Source organism: Tursiops truncatus, chromosome 6, assembly GCF_011762595.2.
Source record: "Tursiops truncatus isolate mTurTru1 chromosome 6, mTurTru1.mat.Y, whole genome shotgun sequence".
Classification (NCBI taxonomy): domain Eukaryota; kingdom Metazoa; phylum Chordata; class Mammalia; order Artiodactyla; family Delphinidae; genus Tursiops; species Tursiops truncatus.
This window is the reverse complement of record NC_047039.1, coordinates 87,449,652-87,473,221: the sequence shown is the minus strand read 5'-3', so window position 1 is coordinate 87,473,221 and position 23,570 is coordinate 87,449,652. Positions and strand designations below refer to the sequence as shown.

Sequence of the window (23,570 nt, the reverse complement as noted above, 5' to 3'; positions counted from 1 at the left end):
ACATGGAGACCCAGGATCATTTGTAAAAGATAAACCATGAAAGAAACAAAAACAAAAAAACCAAAAAACAACAAAAAAGATAAACCATGAGGCAAGAAGTTAGTGTGAATAATTTAGAAAAAGTAATGGGCAACAGTACTTTAATAACATTAAAAACATTTGTTATATTTCTTTTATTCCCATTTAAGATCTGATTATGTGAAAGATCTTTCACTAAATTTTGATGTCAAAATTGTGAGGATGTACAGAGATGAAAAGGCAAGGTTCTTGCTTTCAGATAGCTAAATACATAAATAAGACAAGGCAAAGTGAAACTTGTTCCATAAGGTTAAAAACAAAGAACAATAATTTTACAATAGTTTTCTGCCTCCATGAATGTTATTACATGATATTTCTTTTTAATAATATTACTATAATTTTACTGTTTGATTTTTGAATGTTAAACCACTCTTACATTTCTAGAATTAACTCCACTTAATTGTAAGCTATTGTTCCTTTTATATAGCACTTCATTCAATGTACTAATGGTTTTTTGAGGATTTTTTTCCAACTGTGTTTATGAGAGCTAGGCTCTTAATTTTCCTTTTAAACATAATCCTGTTAGATTTTGGTATGAAGTTTATGCTAGCCTCATAAAATGAATTGGGAAACTTTCCTGCATTTTCTATCTGTGAATAGATTGTGTAAAACTGAATTTATTTCTTTCTTAAAAGAAGAAATTTCAATTTCAATCTTTCTTAAAAGATTGAAATAATTCATGGTGGAGTTATTTGAGCTAAATATTTTTTAGGGAAGATTATAATAATGAATTCACTTTTTAAATAGATATAGGACTTCTGGTTCCAACAAGTTGGAACGCTTCTCCCTATTCTGTTAAATACAGCTAAAACTCTGGATATTATATATTAAAAAGCCTAAGAAGACTGGGAAAGGTAGAGAGAAAAAAGACCAGCTAGTGCCTTTGGGACCCAAGCAACCAAAAGGCAATGGGTTTCCTGGATTTCCTTATTGCCTTCTATATATCTCAGACTGAATTCTAGATAAGCCTACAACTTGGAAACACCAATGGGAACAAACAAAAAAGCACCAAGGAAATCTTACTCTCCGTAGCCAAAGGACCGAGAGGAGAGTAGCTTAGCAGGATAGAAAACATTTCGGCAATGCTTGCCATATTGCAGGCGAACACCAGAGAAAAATACTGCAGCCCTTCCCCCTCTTCTTCAGCTAATATCAAGTAGGAAGCCTAGACTTCCACCCTCTTCCAGCTGTAGCAGGTGCCCTTCCCCTCCAGACAGGATTTCAGAAGAGTACTAGTGGGGAGTCAGGGCTTTCCCTACATCCCATTGGCAATGGATTTTCCTATCCCCATTGTGTCATGAAGGCCATGCGGTGAACCTATACTTCCACCCCATCTGGTATGAATGAGGTAGTGACTCCCTTCCCGAAAGGGTATGGTTTTAGAGGAGAGCTGCTAAAACAGAAGATTTGAGTAAGATCCAGATTCTCATAGTACATAAAATATCCAGGATAAAAATGAATATCACTCTTCAAACAAAGAATCAGGCATCTCAATGTAAATGATAAAAGACAATCTCCAGATGCAATGACAAGATGAACATGTTGGAATTATTTTACAAGCAATTTAAAGCAGCATTATAAAATACTTCAGTGAGCAATTATGCATGCATTTGAAACAAATGAAAAAAAATAGAAGGCCTAAGCAGAGAATAGAAAGTCTTGGAAAAGAGATGGGAAATACAAATAAGAACCAAAAGGAGATTCTGGAACTGAAAAATACAGTAATGTAAATAAAAAATTCCATTGGTAACCTCAGTAGCAGAATAGATGGGGTAGTATGGAACATGTTGGTATGGTTTTCTGTTCTTTTTTTAAACTTGGAGATAGAATCTAAGATTATTTTCTAATAAATATATTTGGGGCTATAAATTTTCTTCTGATCACTGGCTTTAGCTGGATTCCATAAGTTTTTAGTAGTATCTTCATTACCATTTGATTCAAAACAGCTTTATTTTTTGTTGTGATTTCTTCCTCATACTATACGTTATTAGGAGTCCATGTGTAAGTTCCTAACATTTGGGATATTTTTAGTTATATTTTCTTTTTAAAAATTTTTCTAGCTTAAATCTATATGGTCAATCATTCTATGAATGATTTAAATTACTTGAAAGTATTTGAAGCTTATTTTAATGCCTCATATAGTTTTCATTCTGCTATATATCCCATTTATTGAGTTTCTTATTTCAACTGTTAAATGTTTAATACCCAGTATTACCGTATGATTCTTTTCTTGGTGACTGCTTATTTCTGCTTTATGCCAGGAATATACTTCCTTATCTCATCAAGGATATTTATTTGGCTCTTTCAAAATTTTTGCGCTCTCTTGTTCAATGAATTCTGTCTCATGTGATCTTGGGTTGCACATTTTATTATCTTTCTTTTATAAAAGTTGTGTTCACCATTTATCACATTATTCTTCTCTATAGAATTTGTTTTCCTCTGAGGTACCTTGGTCAGTAATGTGTACCTTATACGGAAAAGGCAAAAGTCCAGGCCCTAACTTGTGCTACTTCAGGTGAGTACAAAAGTAGAGAGCCCATTGTACTACACTTGGGGTATGTGCAAATATGGTTGCTCACCTGGAAACCCTAACTCTTAGGGTACTTATCCTTCACCTCTTCCTGGATGCTGTTCTTCTAAGTCCTTTTCTTCATTGGTAAAAATATTTCATCTTGTGTAGTGAGATGAGACAGAAAGAGGGAACTCCCTAGGTTGGTAGGCTGCTTTGTGTGTACTTGTAGTGAGTTATTCACTCTTCAACTCTTCTTAGCTCTGGACCACTCTTCTTAGCTCTGGACCACATGTTGCCTTATGTACCTTTGCTTGCAAGGGTTATAGAAGGATCAAGCATAATTTCCTCATGGCAATGCAACAGAGAAGGAAGAACTCTACTCAGAACTACTCCCACAATCTATTTCTTGTCAGTGGCTACGTTCTGTTTCCTTGGGTTTCTCCCAGTTTCATTCTATGCTTCAGGTTGATATATTTTTAATCCTATTTCTATGTCATTTCCATGTTTGAGTGGGGAAGAAGTCAAAAGATTACGCTAGTTTGCTCTCTGCAAAAACTGGAAATACATTACTTTCATAATAAGTTGTTTATTGATGATTAATTAGATTAAAAATTTATTAAGAAACAGTCCTCATACAGAGACCTATATTGGAACTGAGTTAAGTTAGATTGATCTGTGCTATATTTGTTTTCCCCTTGCCTCCATCTCTTGCTATCTCAACCAAATTTATTGATTGGTAGTGTTTTTTTGGTTTTGTTTTGTTTTAACCACAGCTCAGATCCTTCCACTGTTTAGTGTTGGAGATATTCCATTCAAATTCTAGGTAACTGACCCCATATGGTGTCCCTGTTCTGTTTCTTATATAATGGACTAATTGGTATTTACTTGTTGCCTTCTACTATTCCATCAGTCTGTCACTCTTCTGTCTTGATAGATTCTTTTCTGCCATGTACAAAACCCACCTGTTAGAGAAACAGGCAAGAGAGAAAATGATAATGAGGCTGTGAGAGATTCTCATGATTAAATGAGTTAACATACTGATCACAGTGTAGCTGTATTATGGCTAATGTTAACAATTTAGATAAATTTTAGCCTGAGGATCTAGATGAGGTTCTGTGCCCATTCAATAAAAATGTATGAAAACATTGCCTTTATCTAACTTTAAGGTGATGAAGGCCTATCATGAAATCAAAATTTTGTTCACAATTCATATAAAATATAGCTGTATTTGAATAGAGTACATTATTTTAGGGAACAGAAGAGGCGTGAGCCAGATTAAGTGACTGATAACTAATTACATGGTTAGTTTGTCTTTAGATGGATTGAAATGGATAGGTGTACCGGCTTCCTGGTAAAGGGACAAGAAGATGGTATTTGAATGCCATCCATAACTAAGAGATACAGAGGGACCTGGGAGTTAGGGAACTCGAGCAGTGCTCGAGCCCCTCCAGGGGGCTCCAGCCCCTCCAGGGAGAAGCATGGAATGATGTGTGGCCTAGCCTGAGGGAGAGCAGCATGAATGGAGAATCCAGGGCAATCTCCGGAGGATAGATGGGCGTTGACATTAGGGGATTTGACCCCAGATATTAAAACCCTAGGCATCAACTTGCCATTGTTGTAATGGGCTATAGTACTTAGCAGAGGACTAAAGTTAATTTCGTGGGATCTAGGGAAGAAGCAGACCTGGTTCCTAGAACAAGGAGGCCTCAATTAGTACACACTGAATTGAATGAAACCAAGAAGGGAGATGACAAGATGATAGTCTAGACTTAGAAATGTTGAAGAGCGGTACTTGATCACGAGTTTCGTATTAGTCCATCTTAAATGTTTCTTCCTACAATATGTATCCTGGAAGGGACAACCATATATATATATATATATATATATATATATGTATCATAGCTGTAGGTGATATTTATGTGGTGGCTGATTACACTTGAGACAACAGATATACAAGCTGTATTTATCAGAGTGGTTCAGGGAAATACACTGAATACTGTCTTTGTTTCTCATTTGAAGGTTTTGAAAATAATATTGCTTCACAGTATTATTGTGAGTAGTACTGCTCAGATACCTGGAGAACGTGCAGGACTCCCTCCATTGCCTGGGAATGGCCAAAACTGGCCGTGGTGCTGGGTGGGACAACCCAGGCTTGGACTGGATTCCATGTGAATCCTAGCCACATGAAGTTAGGGTTGCTAGGCTTGCAAATAAAAATAGATGGTGCCCAGTTAAATTTGAATTATTTCTAATTGCCTTTCCATATGTACACTGGGAAAGAAGAAAAGTATTGTATAGGAAATATTTGTACTAAAAATTACTTGTTTATCTGGAATGAATTATAAGTATCTATACTACATACCTCTTTAATTATATTTCTATAAATATATGGCTCTACTTAACATTTCTTTGTCTTGCGTAATCTGCTTATAAAACTCCTTGCAGTTACAGACTGTCTTCCATTTGCATTGTAATATGGCTTTTACTGTGGTCACATCAAAACTATTTACTTCCTTTGTCTACTCAACATTCATTAATGAGAAAACATGTCCAACATTTGCATTATGAGCCAGTATACTGAAAAAGTAGTTACATAAAGTTTACAACTCGGAGAACTGCTCTTCAAATTTGATTCTTTGAAGCATATAATACCATCTTTCGTGACATAAGTTGCTTTCCCATTGTTTAGGATTATGTTGCTCAATGACTTTTTGAAACTGTTGTCCACTGACAAAAAAGCATTGTTCTCAAATTTTATTCCCTTCTTTTAAAAATTACACGATGTTTTCACTTGTTTCCATGCTGGAGGAGTATTTTACAACATCTGAGTAAAATGATTGAAGTCTTCAAGGGTTGATATTGATTTCAAAAGATAGTTATGGTAAGTGTCATAATAATTATCCACTTCAAGTCGGAACATCTTTTCCTGTTCATAAGTAAAGTGTGGTCTGCTCACATCATGGAAATTGTTGATGTGGTCTACTCTGTATTGTGTCATCCCAATGTGGGCATGACTGAAGGACAGGTTGGATAAATTTCGGGGTATTGTGAGTGTATTTGAACAGAGGGCCTGAATGAGCAAAATTAAAATGACTGTGCACATGATTCTGGCTGTTTAGAGAGATCAGTGAGACCAGAGTGAAGCTTATGGGTTCCGAGCCTCCAGGATTTAGAGGTCAAAATAAAGGTGATTAGCAGATACTTTATTAAGAACAAGTATCATTTTGACCTAAGTGTCACAGATTACTGCTACATCTTTCCATCAGATATAGTTAATTCTAATTTCTATGTCTTGACTATTTTACCTGGAGAGCAGTTCTAAATTTGGTCTTCCCAGAGGGTGTAAGGTCAGAAGATTTATTTGTTTTGTGAGTTCCACCTTAATTAAATTGTATTAATAACTTTGTTTTAATTACTTCTAAGGGACTTCATCCCAAACGTAGTAGAAATTTTCTAAATTCTATCCAAACTACATTGTGAACTTTAAATTGCTTTTGGGATTAGAAATATCCTTAAAGCAGCAATGACTTTTAAGTTGTTTGGTGCTCCACTGGGCTAATCCTTTAAGGGATCCTCTATTAGTGAAATGACTGTAAAAAGCCCCAACTTTCATTTTACTGGAAGTCAGTTCTATTTTGCTAGTGGTTAATTGCTTTTTTTTTTTCTTTTTACAATGTAGCAATGGCAGCTACTTGATATTAATGAAAAGTGAAAAGCAGATAATTCTTCTTATAGTTATCTTACTGAATTTACTGGGATGGAATTTATGAGACCTGCAATCTCATTAAAAAGTAAGGCTACCTCAGTTTCTGGCATTTTAATATAGAAATACTCTATATTCCAGTAAGTGGGGATACAGATACTTATAATGTATTGCTAATGCTTAAGAATATTTTTGAATGACTCACCCCTCTCTTTTATGGGTTTTCTGAATATGCAGTGAGAGGAAGATCAGCAGAGCAGCTGTTACAGCAGAAGCAGCTGATTTCTATGCAGGGAGAAGATAATATGTATTTTCTCATACCTGGAGGTAAAAGAGTAAATCCCCTGTCACTTGAATTTCTTAGTTTATACATTTATTTTTGTTTTGACTGTAGATTGAGACATGTGCACTAGAGTTTTCTGAGATCAATGTGTCATTCATTATCAGGACAGTAGGGTTACCTACATGTCTCAATTTGTACTGAAAAAGACTAAGAAGAGTAATTTTATCTAACTATATTTTCTTTTTTAACCATTACTAATGCCTTTGATTAATATTCTTAGGATATCGCAGGTATATATTTCTCCCCAAATTAGAAATAACCAAATATCATTTCTCTAATAATGTGTCTCTTCAGTTTGTTCTTCTAGCCACAAAGCAATGCTGCCACTGAGGTTAAATTACTGTTGAATCAGGATTTACAACTAACCATTATGTTTTAGTAACTGTAGAACAGTCATTTTTGCTAAGGCTAACATTGGTTGTGTTTTGGATTGTTTGGTCAAAATGTTGTGGTGACATTGCATTCACAATAATTTCAAATTCATAATGTAAGTGAGATACACAATTCTAACCCAGTTGTATGTGTTCTGAATCTGTTTTCTAACAAGGGCATATTTTTTTGGAGTTAAAGCCTCCTTCATGTGTTCTAAAAGTCTAACTGATCTTAGCTTAGAGGATTGTAATATGTTCTTATGCTATATCTGTGTATCTAATTATAGGTCCACATTACCCATAAGGGAAGCCACTTAAGGGTGCAAATAACTCTTACAAACACTGCGGTAACATGCACGTGTATTCTGGCTGCTGCAGAATTCCTTTTGGTGAAAGAAAATATTAACATGGGAAAGACCAATCAGTCTTCTGTTACAGAATTTGTCCTACTGGGGCTTTCTGGCTACCCAGAGCTTGAGGCCATTTATTTCTTGCTGGTGCTATTTATGTACCTGGTGATCCTGCTGGGAAATGGAGTCATCATCATTGTGTCTGTGACTCTCACCTGCGCACCCCCATGTACTTTTTCCTCAGTAACTTATCATTCTTGGATATTTGCTACACCAGTTCTTCTATTCCCTTATTTCTCAGCAGGTTCTTAGCTTCAAAGAAAACCATTTCCTTCTCTGGGTGTGGAGTGCAAATGTTTCTCTCCTTTGCTATGGGAACCACAGAGTGTGTCCTTCTAAGCATGATGGCATTTGACTGCTATGTGGCCATCTGTAACCCTCTGAGATACCCTGTCATTATGAGCAAGAATTTGTATGTGCCTGTGGCTGCTGGGTCCTGGATTGCAGGGGGTGTCAATTCTGTGTTGCAGATGTCTCTTGGCATGCGGCTTCCCTTCTGTGGGGATAATGTCATTAATCATTTTACTTGTGAAATCTTGGCTGTCTTAAAATTGGCCTGTGCTGATATCTCCATAAATGTTATTAGCATGGTTGTTGCTATTATGATTTTTCTTCTGGTTCCCGTACTTTTCATTTTTGTTTCCTATGTTTTCATTCTCCCCACCATCCTGAGGATTCCTTCTGCAGAGGGAAGGCACAAAGTCTTTTCCACCTGCTCTGCCCACCTCACAGTGGTGATTATATTCTATGGAACCATCCTCTTCACGTATGCAAAACTCAAAGCTAAAGACTTCTCTGGTGCAGACAAAGTACAAGTCACAGACAAAATCATCTCTTTCTTCTATGGTGTCGTGACTCCTATGCTCAACCCCCTCATCTATAGTTTGAGGAACAAAGATGTGAACGCAGCTCTGAAGAATGTACTCTGTCGGAAATGCTCCTCAGAGGAAATGTGAATGTTGTTTTTTTTGTAAAAAATTCATTTACTCTGAATGCAGGACTAGTTCTCACCTGGAGTTCCAAAGTAAATGTAAGGGTTGGTAGTATGATTAATTCTTGAAATACTTATTTTTCTGTTCCTAACATCTAAATGTGAGAGAAATCTGGGGCCTATATTCTTCATGACTGGCTTAAAGAAAAAAAGGGAAAGAAATCTATGGGTAAAATGATTCTCATCCAAACCACCTACCTTCACAGAATTTATTATAGTTTAACTCTGGAATGATGAGTTCTGTAATCTTATGTGAACAGAAGTACCTTGTAACTAGTTTAACTTCTTATCCTCTATTTGCATCAGTTTTCTAGTCTCATATCTTTCTTAGGAAGGTAAAGTAGAAAGTGCCTTGTTAAGTGTCAGAGTGCTATAGAAACTCACCATTAAATAATTCATAACAGGGTAGTGTTTGACCTTAGAGAGGGATGACCACTTTTGGCTATGTATACATTATAGGCAGGAGTAGAAAAAAATGATGCTATTTTCCTAGGGCTGATATCCTTTTGGCTGCAATCTGGCAAGCATACTTCTGTGCAGAGGTATCTGAGGCAATGTGAGGCTTAGTGCAGATGCCCCATCTGATGGGGAAATTTGGTCTATCTTGTGTTTCAACAGATGAGCAGTGACATCTTTGAATGAAAATGATGATTACTGTTAAGTGACATAAAAATTACTCAGTTTCTAGAGAATGTGGTTGTCCACTTCTCTGAGAACATTGTGATAATGGGTTTAGAGTGTCACAGATTAAGTATTTTTACAGTTACATGAAAGGAAAATGGAGTTCTCACACCATAAAAACAACACATAATGGATGGGAAGAAAAACATGAAGGCACTTAAAAGAAAAAAAAATAGGTTAGAGCTTAGTTAGACAAGGCATTTTTTAAAAAATAGAGTTTTCAATCTAGTTAAAGAAAAAAAAATCAGTCATTAAGTGGTTGCTTAGCACGGAGAATGAAAGGGACCCTGGGAACTTCCTTTCATTCAATGCTCATCCAACAGATTTTAAGTCAAGTATAACCTTGGAGAGGTTATACTTAATGTAGAGAGTGATGAATCTGGCGTTCCTTTTAGCCTGATTCTAGTAAATATGCTATTCATATAAGTAATCCCCTTGATTTGACCTAGTTTCCCCCTTCTGATGAGAAGCAGACATCCAGGTCACCTGTATAGAAGGAAAGAATGGACTGAGCAAAGGAATGAAGTGGCTCTTCCACTTTGGCCTAGGTTTCGCATTGTAAAGGATGGCACTCTGCTTCATAGTAGTATCTGTGAGCTAGTGTGAATCAACCCCTGTGAACGAGATCTAGCTTCTTGTTTTAACCAATCAACTTTGAGTCTTGTAGGGCTAAGGAACAGAATGTGGACCTTAGTTAAAAAAACAGCAGCAACAACAACAACAAAACACACAGTATTGCTGTCTGGTGAGGTCTGTTGGCAGGAAGCCTGACAGCTTCTCTTGGGGGAAGCCTCTGAAATCACTGCACATGTTTTATTCGAACTCTAAGAGTAAGTACAATCAGACTTCAAAGAAGGGGAGATCCTGTGAGAGAGGGCTAAGGCAATATTTCATTGCATCAATTGAGTTTGACCTTGATCAGCTGAGGAGGAATAGTCTTAGGTAATGGGCTGAAACCAGAATGCATCAGTGGGGCTTCTAGACAAGAAAACAATGTACATGGGTGCAATAGACAGAAAAAGAAAGAAAAAGAGGAACAAAGATTTGCCAGTTTGTGAGGTATATTAAATGGAGTATTCAGGAATTATAATTTATTCTCCAGGCAATTTGGAACCTTTTGAATTTTGACCGAGGGAGTATAGAAGATTAAAACTCAGAAAAAAGGTTAATATAGAGGGATTCTTCAGGGTCATGTGCTTTTCTCACCAATATGGAACTGTGACCTGTGCTTGGTGGGTCTGTAAACATTGTTTTTCAGGACAATCATTGGCTCCTCCTCTAGCTTGTAGAGAACCTGAATCAAAATTCATCTTTGTATGGAACTAGACAAACAGTAGTTCATTTTAGGTCAAATTTGGTATCAAAAAGTTTTAATTCCCTTGGCAGAAACATGGTCCTCCCATTTCCTGTGGGTTCTCAGCTCAGTCCTGTAACAGTCTGTGAAAATTAAAGTGAATCCAGCATCAGTCTGAAGTGAGACTAAAGCTCTGTTGGGTCCTTTGCAGCTAAGTCTTAACTGATTGCTTTAGTTATTAAAGTAACCAAAGTAATAATAACTGCTTCATTCTGCCTGGGTTTTTCAGGGTTTTTTTTTTTCACTTCCAAGAACGAAAGGAACTTCAATAGATATCCAAAGAAAAAGAAAAACATCTCCATTTATAAGTTGAAAGATTGATGCCCTGGGGGCCATAGGAACCTAACCCTTCTACTATTCCTGCTTTTTTTTTGTTGTTGTTTTTTAATAGCTTTTACCCCTTACCCCTAGAAAACTTCTCTTCTAGAAGTAGTGAGTTTATGGAGGTATTGCTCACTGGGTGAAAAAGAACATGTTCATTTGGTGGTCAGTTTTCCTCCATATGCCCTAGGATATGTTGAACATTATAAGCAATAGTAGTCAAATGTACATGAGCTTAAAAACATCTGGCTACGTCTCTTAAGAGCTCTGTGACATTATGCTCACATTTTTAAGCTTTTCTCAGCAACTGTGGGCTCCCCTGTATAGTGGAGCAGCCTGTTCTGAATTTAACTGTTATCACATATACTAAGTTTATGGCTTAGATTAGGAACTTAAAACACATTTGACTCTTACTGGGGTCATAATTAGTTGGAATTAAAAGAGTATGAGGGGGGCTTCCCTGGTGGCCCAGTGGTTGAGAGTCCGCCTGCCGATGCAGGGGACACGGGTTCGTGCCCCGGTCCGGGAGGATCCCACGTGCTGCGGAGCGGCTGGGCCCGTGAGCCATGGCCACTGAGCCTGCAGGTCCGGAGCCTGTGCTCCGCAACGGAAGAGGCCACAACAGTGAGAGGCCCGCGTACTGCAAAAAAAAAAAAAAAAAAAAAGAGTATGAGGCCCAAAATTACATTCTTAGGAAACCTAATTTCAAATTCTAGATCTTTCTCATGCTAGGGAAGTGAGGGCTGCACTACTTTTCAGAGTCTAGGTTTACTCATCTGTAAAGTTACCAATAGCTTCTTCATAGATTCCATGAGTGAATACAATGATATCACATGATGAAAGCGCTTTGCAAGTGAAATGCAATATCCAAATGCTTGTTCATTAATTCATTCAACATATATATGGCAATGGCTTAGTGTGTGCCAGGCAATATAATTAAGGATGGTGGTGAGCAAATGAAGTCACAAGTGTTGACTGGCTCTAAAGCTCACAGTCTTTCCAAAACACTGTGTTATCTCAGATAGGAAAAGTTGTGCTGTGTTAATCATACTGGTTTTAATAGCAATTGGAGAGAGGCTAAATTAAGTAAACTTGGAATCCAAACAGAATGACAGATGTATGGAGAACGGGACAACCACAAATTTGTTCCACTAAGCCGAATTTCTCCTACAAATTATATCACTTGGCACAATGTAGGAATAGATAGAATAGATGCTCTTTTTTTCCTGGAACATTTCTGTCATACAAAGTTAGTAGATTAATCCAGGTCACAAATAATCAAAACAAGAGATAAAGGGCCTGTGGTAGATTTTTGCTTCTACATAATCTATTCTCTGGAGTCAAAGCTTACTCTGGAACTCAGGGGCACTAGGATAAAGAGGTACTGATTACAGTGATCCTGGCCCAAGGAGCTTCCCGAAAGGGTTCATGGAAGAGGTGGTTTGTGTTTATTCGTATTTAGAGGGTTAGATATAGGAATCATATTTTTGTCTTAATTTGAATTCAACAATTATTTTGAGTATAATCATTTAGGTGATATGGTATCTCAGCTACGTTTAAAAATGTTTTAAAAAAATATTTTTTTATTACAGTGGTCATAGCAACTGCTGATGATGGTCAAATGATTGCATTGCAGTTCCGCACGTTTGGGACAGAATTAATTTTTGCAGCAGATTATAGGTCCAATAATAGCATTCAAATTGTTTAGATGCTAAAGAAAATAACAGATAACACATCTGTTTTGCAATAATTTCTCTAAGATCACCAATTAAAGGAATCTAATGCTCTCATTCTATCTGCTCTGGGGAGGGGAGGAGAGGCAGAATAAATGTTTCTGAAGAGGCAGATGTAGCAAAGAGCACTGAATTTTATTTTAGAGTACCTAGATTTGAAACTGAAAGATTTGGAACTTCTTTTTTTCTCTTCTTTAAATGAAGCCAATTCCTACCTAAGATCTTTATTGTGAAAATGACCCAGTAAGGGTCTAAAATATAACATGAAGCTTTATGACACTAAATAATGAAAACTTGACAAGTGAAAAAATAAATATATCCAGTTAAAGCATTTAAAATTGATATCTTACCCTTAATTTGAAAAACCACATTTACAACAGAAGAATATGGAACATTATGACATTTAGGTAACTCTGAGCCTGAGGAATGGTTTCCTTTCCTTGATTTGAAATCAGTATTCTTTTGCTTTACAGCCTCAAGAAATGCTTTCCATTTTATGTAATAATTTTCAGGATAAAGAGAGGGGATATTAGTGAGCATTGGATAAAAAGTAAGGTGCTGTAATTATTTTCTTCAAGTTTTGACTTATCATTAGTTTATTCCTCAGGTAAAACTGATAGATGAATCTATTTAAAATATTCTGACTCTCAGGTCCAGAGTTTCTAGTTCAATCTCAGAAAAGAAATATGTAAGATAATCCAGAGATTCTTGGGACCTTTGGGGTTATCTAACTGCTCCTTTACATTTTGAGCTCCAGAAATGTCCTCCAAAAGACCAACCATTAGCATAGCAAGGCAGTTTAAATGCATTTTGGGGCAAGCCAGGGAGGGATCCAGTATTTGCAACAAAGTAAAATTAGGAATGTAAGCATGGAGGATGATAAACTTCCCAACACCCCAGGGGGAATGTAGTTAGACCCAATTATATAATTGGTATGTTCCTTTTGTAATACGACTCAAACATGAAACATATATCACTGTCTATCTTCTCACAACATTTGAAGATTTAAGACCCAAACAGAAAAAAGTCTTTAATAAGTATTGCTGTTTTTTGGGGGAAATTATCTGAAAACTTTCCACAATTAATTGTGTAAATTGCCTTCATTTGCATAGTGCTTTCAAATATCTAATGTGTTTCTCAGAATACTACCATGAGTTAGTACAGTTATTCCTATTACACAAATTTAGAGCCTCAGACTTTGAAAGTTGAAATATTTTGCTGAAGTTTGTCCAGCCAGTATATGAGAAGGTAAAAAAGATCTCAAATTCAGCTTTTGTGACTCTTGCCCCTGCAATCTATTTGCAGCACTGACCCATCTTGCACTGATAAGAGCCTGAAATGAGCTGTTAGAATTTTGCATCCCCACCCTGTAATGGATGCAGGAAAGTTAGGTTAGAATGATGTAAACAATTGAAAATGACAAATGTCAATAAAAAATTAAAACTGAACTTTATTTTCCCTCTAGGTCCAAGTCAGAGTTGAAGCATATGGAACAGAATGTAACCTTTTATGAAAAACAATTCCTCTTTGACTTTAATAACAAAGATTTGCATTCAAACTCAACCTTTGCTCCCGAAATGAATCCTCCTTTCTCAATAACTTTCTGTTAAAGCTTTTTCAGATAAGCCTACTTTTTCAAATTGGTAATTTCTTCTTAACCTACGTATTTTTTCTAAATTTAGTTCACTCTAAATGCTATAATTTATGCTGCACAGGCATCTGACATTTAATACCAGAGAATAATAAATAATACTAATTGAGTTGGGGGCAAGGAGCATTTTTCTATGCACTTTTCATGTATTTCACTTATCTGATCCTTATTACAATCTTATGAGATATATGCTATTATTATCTTCATTTTAACGGTTGAGTGAGGAACAAAAAGATATTATCATTGACTGTGAGGTGTGTGTATGTGTGTGTATACATATATTTTATATATATATATATATATATATATATATATATATATATATATTACATATATATCTATGCAACAATTTTCCCTAAAGGGACTGAAAAATACTTAGGGCAGAAAACATTCTATTTTACTTTTTTGTGTCACAGAACTATCTGAAGTTGTGCCTTGAGAATGGTGGACACTCAGAGTGTATACCTGTAAGCAGATGGACAATTTTTCATTTAGTTCCTCAAATGCTGTCTATAGTTTGTATATTATGAAGTTATACATTGCTTTACTATTTATAGTTATTGCTTGCAGTAGTAATTTCTACTAAAAGACCACCACAGAAATAAAGGATGTTGAAAGGAGGCAGGACTTGAGTCCTCTTTCCCAAACATCTTTCTCTCTGTTCAACCTGAAAAACTCAAAATCTATATATTTTATGTGCTCTTCTGCATTTTTATTGACATATAATTGACATGTAACATTGTGTAAGCTTGAGTATGTTGATTTGATACACTTATATATTGTAATAGCAATACCACTTAGCATTATCTAACACCTTCATCACATCACATAATTATTTTTTTTGGTGGTAAGACATTTAAGATGTAGTCTTTTAGAAACCTTCAAGTATATAAGAAAATATTGTTAACTATAATCACAATGCTGTGTATTAGATTCCCAAAATGTATTCATCTTCTAACTGTAAATTTATATGCTTTGACCAACATCTTCCCAGTTCCCTCATTCCATAGCCTCTGGTCACCACCTTTCTACTTTCTGTTTCTATGAGTTCAGAATTTTTAGATTCCACATGTAAATGATATCAGACAGTATTTGTTTTTCTCTGCCTGATATCTCACTTACCATAATGCTCTCAAGGTCTATCCATGTTGTCCCAAATGGCAGGACTTCCTTCTTTCTCGTGGCTGGATATTATTCCATTTTCTATATGTACCACATCTTCTTTATCCATTTACCCCTTGACAGACAGTTAGTGTTACGATATCTTGGCTATTGTGAATAATGCTGTAATAAACATACAAGTACAGATATCTTTTAAATATCTTGCTTACATTTTCTTTGGAGGTGTACCAAGGAGTGGGATTGCTGGATCATATGGTAGTTTTATTTTTAATTTTTTGAGGGATCTTCATACTGTTTTCCTGGCGGCTGAAGCAATTTATATTTCCACCAGCAGCGCACAGGCCTTTCTTTTTCTCCACATCTAACACTTTTCTCTCTGTCTTTTTGATGGCAGCCATTCTGACCGGTGTGAGGTGCTATCTGATCTTGGTTTTGATTTGCATTTCCCTGATGATTAATGATGCTGAGCATCTTTTCATATACCTGTTGTCCAGTTGTATGTCTTCTTTGGAAAATATCAATTCAGTTCTTCTGCCCATTTTTTAATTGGACTGTTTACTTTTTGTTATTGAGTTGTATGACTTCGTTATATATTTTGGATAATAACCACTTATCTGATATTGTTTGCATGTATTTTCTCCCATTACGTAGATTGTATTTTATTTTGTTGTTATTTCTTTTGCTGTGGGGAAGCATTTTTGTTTGATGTAGTCTTACTTGTTCATTTTTGTTGTTGTTGCTTTTGGTGTCATATGCAAAATATCATTGCCAAGACCAATGTCACAGAAATTTTTTCCTATGTTTTCTTCTAGGAGTTTTATAATTTCAGGTATTATGTTTAAGTCTTTAATCTATTTCAAGTTAAGTTTGTGAGTGGTGTAAGATTGGGGTACAATTTCATTTTACTGCATATGGTTATCCAGTTTTCCCAGCACAATTTATTGAATAGAGTATACTTTCCTTATTGAGTATTCTTGGCTCCCTTGTCAAATTTTGTGTGTGTGTGTGTGTGTGTGTGTGTGTGTGTGTGTGTGTTATGTGGGCCTCTCACTGTTGTGGCCTCGCCCATTGCGGAGCACAGGCTCCAGACGCGCAGGCTCAGCGGCCATGGCTCATGGGCTTAGCTGCTCCACGGCATGCAGGATCTTCCCGGACCGGGGCACGAACCCGTGTCCCCTGCATCGGCAGGCGGACTCTCAACCACTGCGCCACCAGGGAGGCCCATCCCTTGTCAAATATTTTTTGACTGTATATGTGGGGGTTTATTTCTGGGCTCTCTATTCTATACTATTGGTCTATGTGTCTATTTTTATGCCAGTACCATACTCTTTTGATTACTATGGTTTTATAGTATAGTTTGAAATTGGGAAGTGTGATGCCTTCAGCTTTGTTCTTCTTTCTCAGGATTCGTCTGTGTTTGGTCTTTTGCAGTTTCAAACAAATTTCATGAGTTTTTTCTACTTCTGTGAAAAATGCAATTAGAATTTTTATAGGGATTGCATTGAATCTATAAATGACTTGGGTAGTATGGATATTTTAACAATGTTAATTCTTCTGATACATGAACTTGGAGTATATTTCCAGTTGTATCTTCTTCAGTTTCTTTGATTTCATCAAGGTCTTGTAGTTTCACTTTCTTGGTTAAATTAATTCCTAAGTATCAATATTTTATTGTTTTTGATGATACTGTAAATGGGATTGTTTCACTTAGTTCTTTTTCAGATATTTTATTGTTAGTGTATAGAAATGCAACTGATTTCTGAATGTTGATTTTATATCATACAATCTTACTGAATTCATTGCTTAGTTCAGTTTTTTGGTTGAGTCTTTAAGATATTTTTGTATATAGGATGATATCATCTGCAAATAGAGATAATTTTACTTCTTCCTTTTCAATTTGGATCTATTTCTTTACTTGCCTGATTGATCTAGATAGGACTTCCAGTACTGTGTTGAATAAGAGTGGCAAGAGTGGGTACCCTTGACTTGTTCCTGATCCTAGTTGAAACACTTTCCACCTTTAACCATTGAATATGATGTCAGTTATGGTTCTGTCATATATGGCCTTTATTAAGTTGAGATATGTTCCTCTATACCCAATTTATTGATGAATTTTTTATCATGAGAAGATGCTGTATCTTGTCAAATTCTCTTTTCTGCTTCTATTGAGATTATCATGTGATTTTGATCTTTTATTCTGTTAATGTGGTGTATTACATTTATTGATTTGTATATGTTGAACCATCTTTGCATCCCAATGATAAATCCCACTTGATCATGGCATATGATCCTAATGTGCTGTTGAACTTGGTTTGCTAATATTTGGTTGAGAATTTTTGCACTATATTCACCAGGGATATTGGTCAGTAGTTTGTTTTTTTTTTCTTATAGTGTTCTTATCTGGCTTTGGTGTGAGGGTAAATGTTGGCCTTCTAAAATAAGTTTGGGAATTCTCCTTCCCCTTTAATTTTTTGGATGAATTTGAGAAGGATTGATATTAATTCTTTAAATGTTTGGTAGAATTTACCAGTAAAACCATCTGGTCCTGGGTCTGTCTTTGTGTGAGGTTTATAATTTTGATTTAATTTTCTTACTCATTATTGGTCTGTTCAAATTTCCCATCCTTCATGATTCAGTCTTGGTAAGATATTTATTTCTAGGAATTCATCAATTACTTCTATGTATTTCTTTGCTATCATTTGTAATGTCTCTTATTTCTGATTTTATGTATTTGAGTCTTCTCTCTTTTTTTCTTGGTTAGCCTAGCTAAAGGTTTTATAAATTTTATCTTTTCAAAAATCCACCTCTTAGTTTGTCAATCTTTTCTCTTGTTTTTCTGGTCTTTATTTCATTTATTTACACTCTGTTCTATGTGTTCCTTCCTACTGCTAACTTTGGGCTTAATTTGTTCTTTTTCTAGTTCCTTGTAGTTAAAGTTAGGTTATTTCAGAACTCTTTTTTCCCTTAATATATGCATTTATCACTATATACTTCTCTTTAAGAACTGCTTCTGCAGTACTTTATAGGTTTTGGTACATTGTGTTTCTATTTTCATTTATTTCAATATATTTTTACTTCCCTTTTGATTTTTTTCTTTGATACTTTGCTTACTCATGAGTGTGTTGTTTTGTTTCCACATGTTTGTAAATTACCCAGGTTTCCCCTTGTTGATTTCTAATTTCATACCATTGGGGTATGAATAAAAGATACTTGGTACCTTGGTATCTTTAAATATGCCAATACTTGTGTTGTAGCCTGTGATCGAGATGTTTTGTGATCTATCCTGGAGAATGTTCCATGTGCACTTGAGAAGAATGCATAGTCTGCTGCTCTTGGATAGAATGTTCTCTATATGTCTGTTAGGTCCATTTAGTTGAAAGTATGATTTAAATCCAACCTTTCCATATTAATTTTCCATGTGTATGATACATGCATTGCTGAAAGGGGATATTGAAGCCCCCTACTATTTTTGTGTTACTCTCTATTTCTCCCATCAGATCTGTTAGAATTTACTTAATATATTTAGGTGTTTTTGATGTAGGGTGCATATATATAATTGTTATATTTTCTTGATGAGTCCACTCCTTTCTCATTATATAATGACCTTCTTTGTCTCCCATGATAGTTTCTGTCCTAAAGTCTATTTTATCTGATATAAGAATAGATGCCCCTAACCTTTTTTGGTTTGTATTTGCATGGAACATATTTTGCCATCCCTTTAGTTTCAGTTCATATGTGTCCTTAAAGCTGAAGTGAGTCTCTTGTGGGCAACATATTGTTGGGTGTTGTTGTTTTTTTTTAATTCATCCAGCCACTCTGGCCTTTTGATTGGAGATTTCAATCCATTTATCTAGAGTAATCTTTGATATGTAAGGACTTACTAATAACCATCTTATGAATTACTTTATGGCTGTTATGTACTTCCACTCTTCTTTTTTCCCTCTTGCTGCCTACTTAAATGGATGCTGATTTTCCCTATGATATGCTCTGATTCCCTTCTCTTTATCTTTTGTGAATGATGATAGGTTTTTATTTTGTAGTTACCATGCAGGTCACATAAAACATATCACAGTCTGTTTTATGCTAATAGCAAATTAACTTCAGTCGCATACAAAACTCTACCCTTTAATTCCCCCCTTTATGTTTTTAACATGACAATTTACCTATTTTTATATTGTGTATTCGTTAACAAATTATAGTAGCTATAGTTATTTTTTTTTTTTTTTTTTTTTTTTTTGCGGTACGTGGGCCTCTCACTGTTGTGGCCTTTCCCGTTGCGGAGCACAGGCTCCGGACGCGCAGGCTCAGCGGCCATGGCTCACGGGCCCAGCTGCTCTGCGGCACGTGGGATCTTCCCGGACCGGGGCACGAGCCCGTGTCCCCTGCATCGGCAGGCGGACTCTCAACCACTGCGCCACCAGGGAAGCCCGCTATAGTTATTTTTAATGGTCTTTTCCTTTAGTCTTTATACTGTAGTTAAGTGGCTAACATACCATCTTATTATGGAATTAGAATTTTATGACTGACTATATATTTCCCTTACCAATGTGTTGTCTGTTTTTATATGTTTTCATGTTACTAATTATCATCCTTTCATTTCATCTTGAAGAACACCTTTCAACATTTCTTGTAAGGTAGTCTAGTGGTGGTGAACTACTTCAGCTTTGTTTGACTGGGAAAGTCTTTATTTCTTTTTCATTTCTGAAGAATAACTTTGCCAAAGTTCAGTGTTACTATCGACAATATAACTCAATAGACTTTCCTAGAACACTTTAATTCGGTGATGAATTATTACCTATCTGAATTCATGCCTTCTTCCCCTCCCCCTCTTCCTCTCCTTCGCTTCTATCCCTCCTCCTCCTCCTCTTCTTTATTTTTGTGGCCTTAAACATATGAATTCCCTTTTGTCCTGTGAATTTATTTATTTTATTGCTTATTGGTATCTCTCTTCATTGCAAAAAAAGGTGATGCCTTCCTGAACCAAATTAACTCATATAAAAGGGTGACTATAAAAAAAGCAAAAATGTTAAATGAATGCATTTAATTCACAGAAAATATCTGTTTTATTTCATTTGTAATATCTAGATTATTTTCAATTCAAGCATTTCATTTTGGTAATTATCATTTGAATAGTAATTCCTGACTTTGAATTAACTTTATTTTGGTAATCATAATTTGAACTAAAAAAGCTCTCACATTTCATAGTTACTTTGGTGAACATTTGCCCCTGTTTTCATATGTTACATGAGTAGGAGAATGTCATTTCATTTTGGAGCTTCAGTTCAGCCACAATTTGTTCCCATCACCATTCTTAATTGTATCTGTGGGACACTGTCCCTAAGGTACCAGAAGTTTCTACATTCCACAGGTCTCTCATTGCAAGTTTAAATTGCTTTGGGAACTGGGGAACAATTAAAACTGTTGCATAACAAATATTTACTCTTCCACATCTGTGGGATCTGGCACTGTTTGTTGAACCTGACCTTAATTCATAATGCTGACATAAGTACGAAAAAGGAAGTAATGGGTTCTTTTAGGAGGTGGAAATAATTTATCTGTGTAATGGTAAGTGTTGAATATCATGAAACTGTACCTTTTCAGTCTATAGTTAAAGCTATTATTCAGTATTTGTAATGTGAATAACCTGATGCAATATAGGTATCAATTTATTATCACCAAAATACAGCTGAGAATCATTATAATTATTTCATTATTATTTGTACAATGTCTGTTAATCCTTAAAGTAATTTCCATATGGTATCACATTGTTTCTTTTTTTTTTTTTTTTTTGCGGTACGCGGGCCTCTCACTGCTGTGGCCTCTCCTGTTGCGGAGCACAAGCTCCGGACGCACAGGCTCAGCGGCCATGGCTCACGGGCCCAGCCGCTCCACGGCATGTGGGATCCTCCCGTACTGGGGCACGAACCCGCGTCCCCTGCATCAGCAGGCAGACTCCCAACCACTGTGCCACCAGGGAAGCCCCACATTGTTTCTTTAAAATCTCCCTGCAAGGAAAGTAAGGCAAGTATCTTTATCACTATCTTACAAATGAGAAGACTGAGGCTATAAATTAGAAGCATAGAACCTCAAACAAAAGACTTTGATTCTAGTCTGAGATACTTTTCCACTATGCTAAACCTGTGTCAATAAAAGTTAGATGATCCTCTGTACTTATAATGCATAAACTGGTAATTATTTGTATAAGATGGCAGCTTGTTAATACTAACTGAAAGATATTTTAAAAAATTAAAGCCTGCTACAGATGAACAAATGTGACATATTAAAGTTTTACTGATAATTAATCCACAAATGCTGCACAGGGAAAATGCTTCAGAGTTTAGAAAATAAGCCTTCATCTATTCAGTCAGAACCCATCTATTATGTGCTACCACTGTATTAGGCTTAGGTGTAGAGGGATGAGCAAGACAGGCAAGCTCCTTCCCCCATGTCTCTTGTTACCTCACAGTATAACAACATAAACAGTTTAAAGCTCTGGGAGCAGAAGTAAACCAAAGGTAGCAAGACAAGCCTGGGTCAAGGTGGGTTTGACTTAGTGAGGGGATTCCTGCCTAGGAGGGAAAGGCTTGGAGCAGACGGCAGGGAGAAGCAATTCAGGTAGCCTCAGATGCATTGTCATTGCAGTTGTCTGGAAGAGGAAGCCAACAGGCTCTGTAGTCCTGGACCCAAAGGGCCTGGCTAGAACATCTTCATGTGTCCTGGTAAATCTTGCTGTCTCCTCCCATTTGCATTACTGACTGGTCTGATCAGGGGTGCTTATGTTCCTTATCCAGTACATCCTCTGACCAATTTCTGAGCCCTCTTGGGGAGAATTTTGATTTGTCATAAGAAGTAGTGTAGAGTAAGTATTGAATCATTGCCTCCTTTCTCTGGGCACTGTTGAGTTAATGTAGCCTTTGTGACCCTTACTTCTCTAAAGTTCTCACTAACCATTCCCTGCTGTTGACACATGATTTCTATGGAAATTTTAATGCTACCAGTTAGGCAGGGTAGTAATGTAAAGACAATGGACTTTGGATACTTCCTCCTCCTGTTATTAGTCATGTGACACCAGCCAAGTGAGCTAATTTCAAGCCTAAAATATGGCACATAAGATTCTAAAGTAAGATTTGGCAACAAAAATGAAGATTTCTCCTCCCTCTTTTTTTCTTTAAAGAAAGTTCTGGTCTTAAGATGAATAAATAAAAATTTACAATCTCATTTGGGCTAAAGTTTTCATCTCCAAAATTGTGATTTTATATTCCCTTATTGTCTTTCTCTTCAAAGTTGTGATATTTCTCTTGTGTATTCTTAATTAAATTATTCCTGTAGTGCGAATCCCTCTTTTGAGTTGGACTTCAGACTCTAAGTAATATCTGCTCTACAGTAATTTCCCCAACTTCTATCACATGGCAAACTAAGTGGCAGAGTGGGGGAAAATTGGCTGTAATGAAATTCTTAACACTATTAGCCCACGTGAGGGCTAAACTTGTGATTTTGACCAATGTCAAATGTGGTGGTGATTATGGAAAGGTCAGTTTTCACATACAATCAGTAATGTGACAAACCCATTAATCTAAATATCTTAATTCCTTGTATTATGTTTCTGCTAAAAATCTCATAAAATCCTATAGTGTGATGTCAAATTTGGCGGGCACTAACATCACAGGATCCAAGCGTTCAACCCACGTTCTGTGCTTTCTAATGATAGACTCCTTCCCCACCAAAAGACCTGCCAACATAGCACAGAGAGATCAGCTCGGTGCTTTGCGATGACCTAGAGGAGTGGGATATGGAGGATGGGAGGGAGGCTCCAGAGGGAGGGGATATGGGGACATGGCGTATTCATATGGCTGATTCGCTTTGTTGTACAACAGAAACTAACACAGTATTGTGAAGCAATTATATTCCAATAAAGATCTATTAAAAAAAAAAGAAAGAGATGTGCCAAATTCTCTGACTTCAGAGCCTCTCGGTGCACCTGCCATGCTTTCCTTCTGAGATGTGCTTGCCACCACTCCACCACGGAAACTCTTGTCCAAAAAGGATGTGCTGCCAATCCATTTACTCCTAACTTTTGCTCACCTTCTCACTTTTTGAATACTCCCCTTCTTTGCTTCCAAACTTGTCTAATTCTTTCCCTGCTTCCAGATCCAGCCCATTTCTGAAACTCTTCCTGAATTCTCCCTGGCGTGAGCTATTTCTCATAAACTTTTTCCTTATGGGAAAATCTGTAAATTTCTCTCAAGCTACATAATGTCATTATATTCATAATATATTTTATATATACTTTTCCTATATCC

General features: G+C 36.3%; 1 pseudogene; it reads left to right on the top strand.

The window, feature by feature from the left end:
* The first annotated feature begins 7,325 nt into the window (after positions 1-7,325).
* LOC109552369 (olfactory receptor 13C7-like) lies at positions 7,326-14,204 on the top strand (annotated as a pseudogene).
* The last annotated feature ends 9,366 nt before the right edge of the window (positions 14,205-23,570 follow it).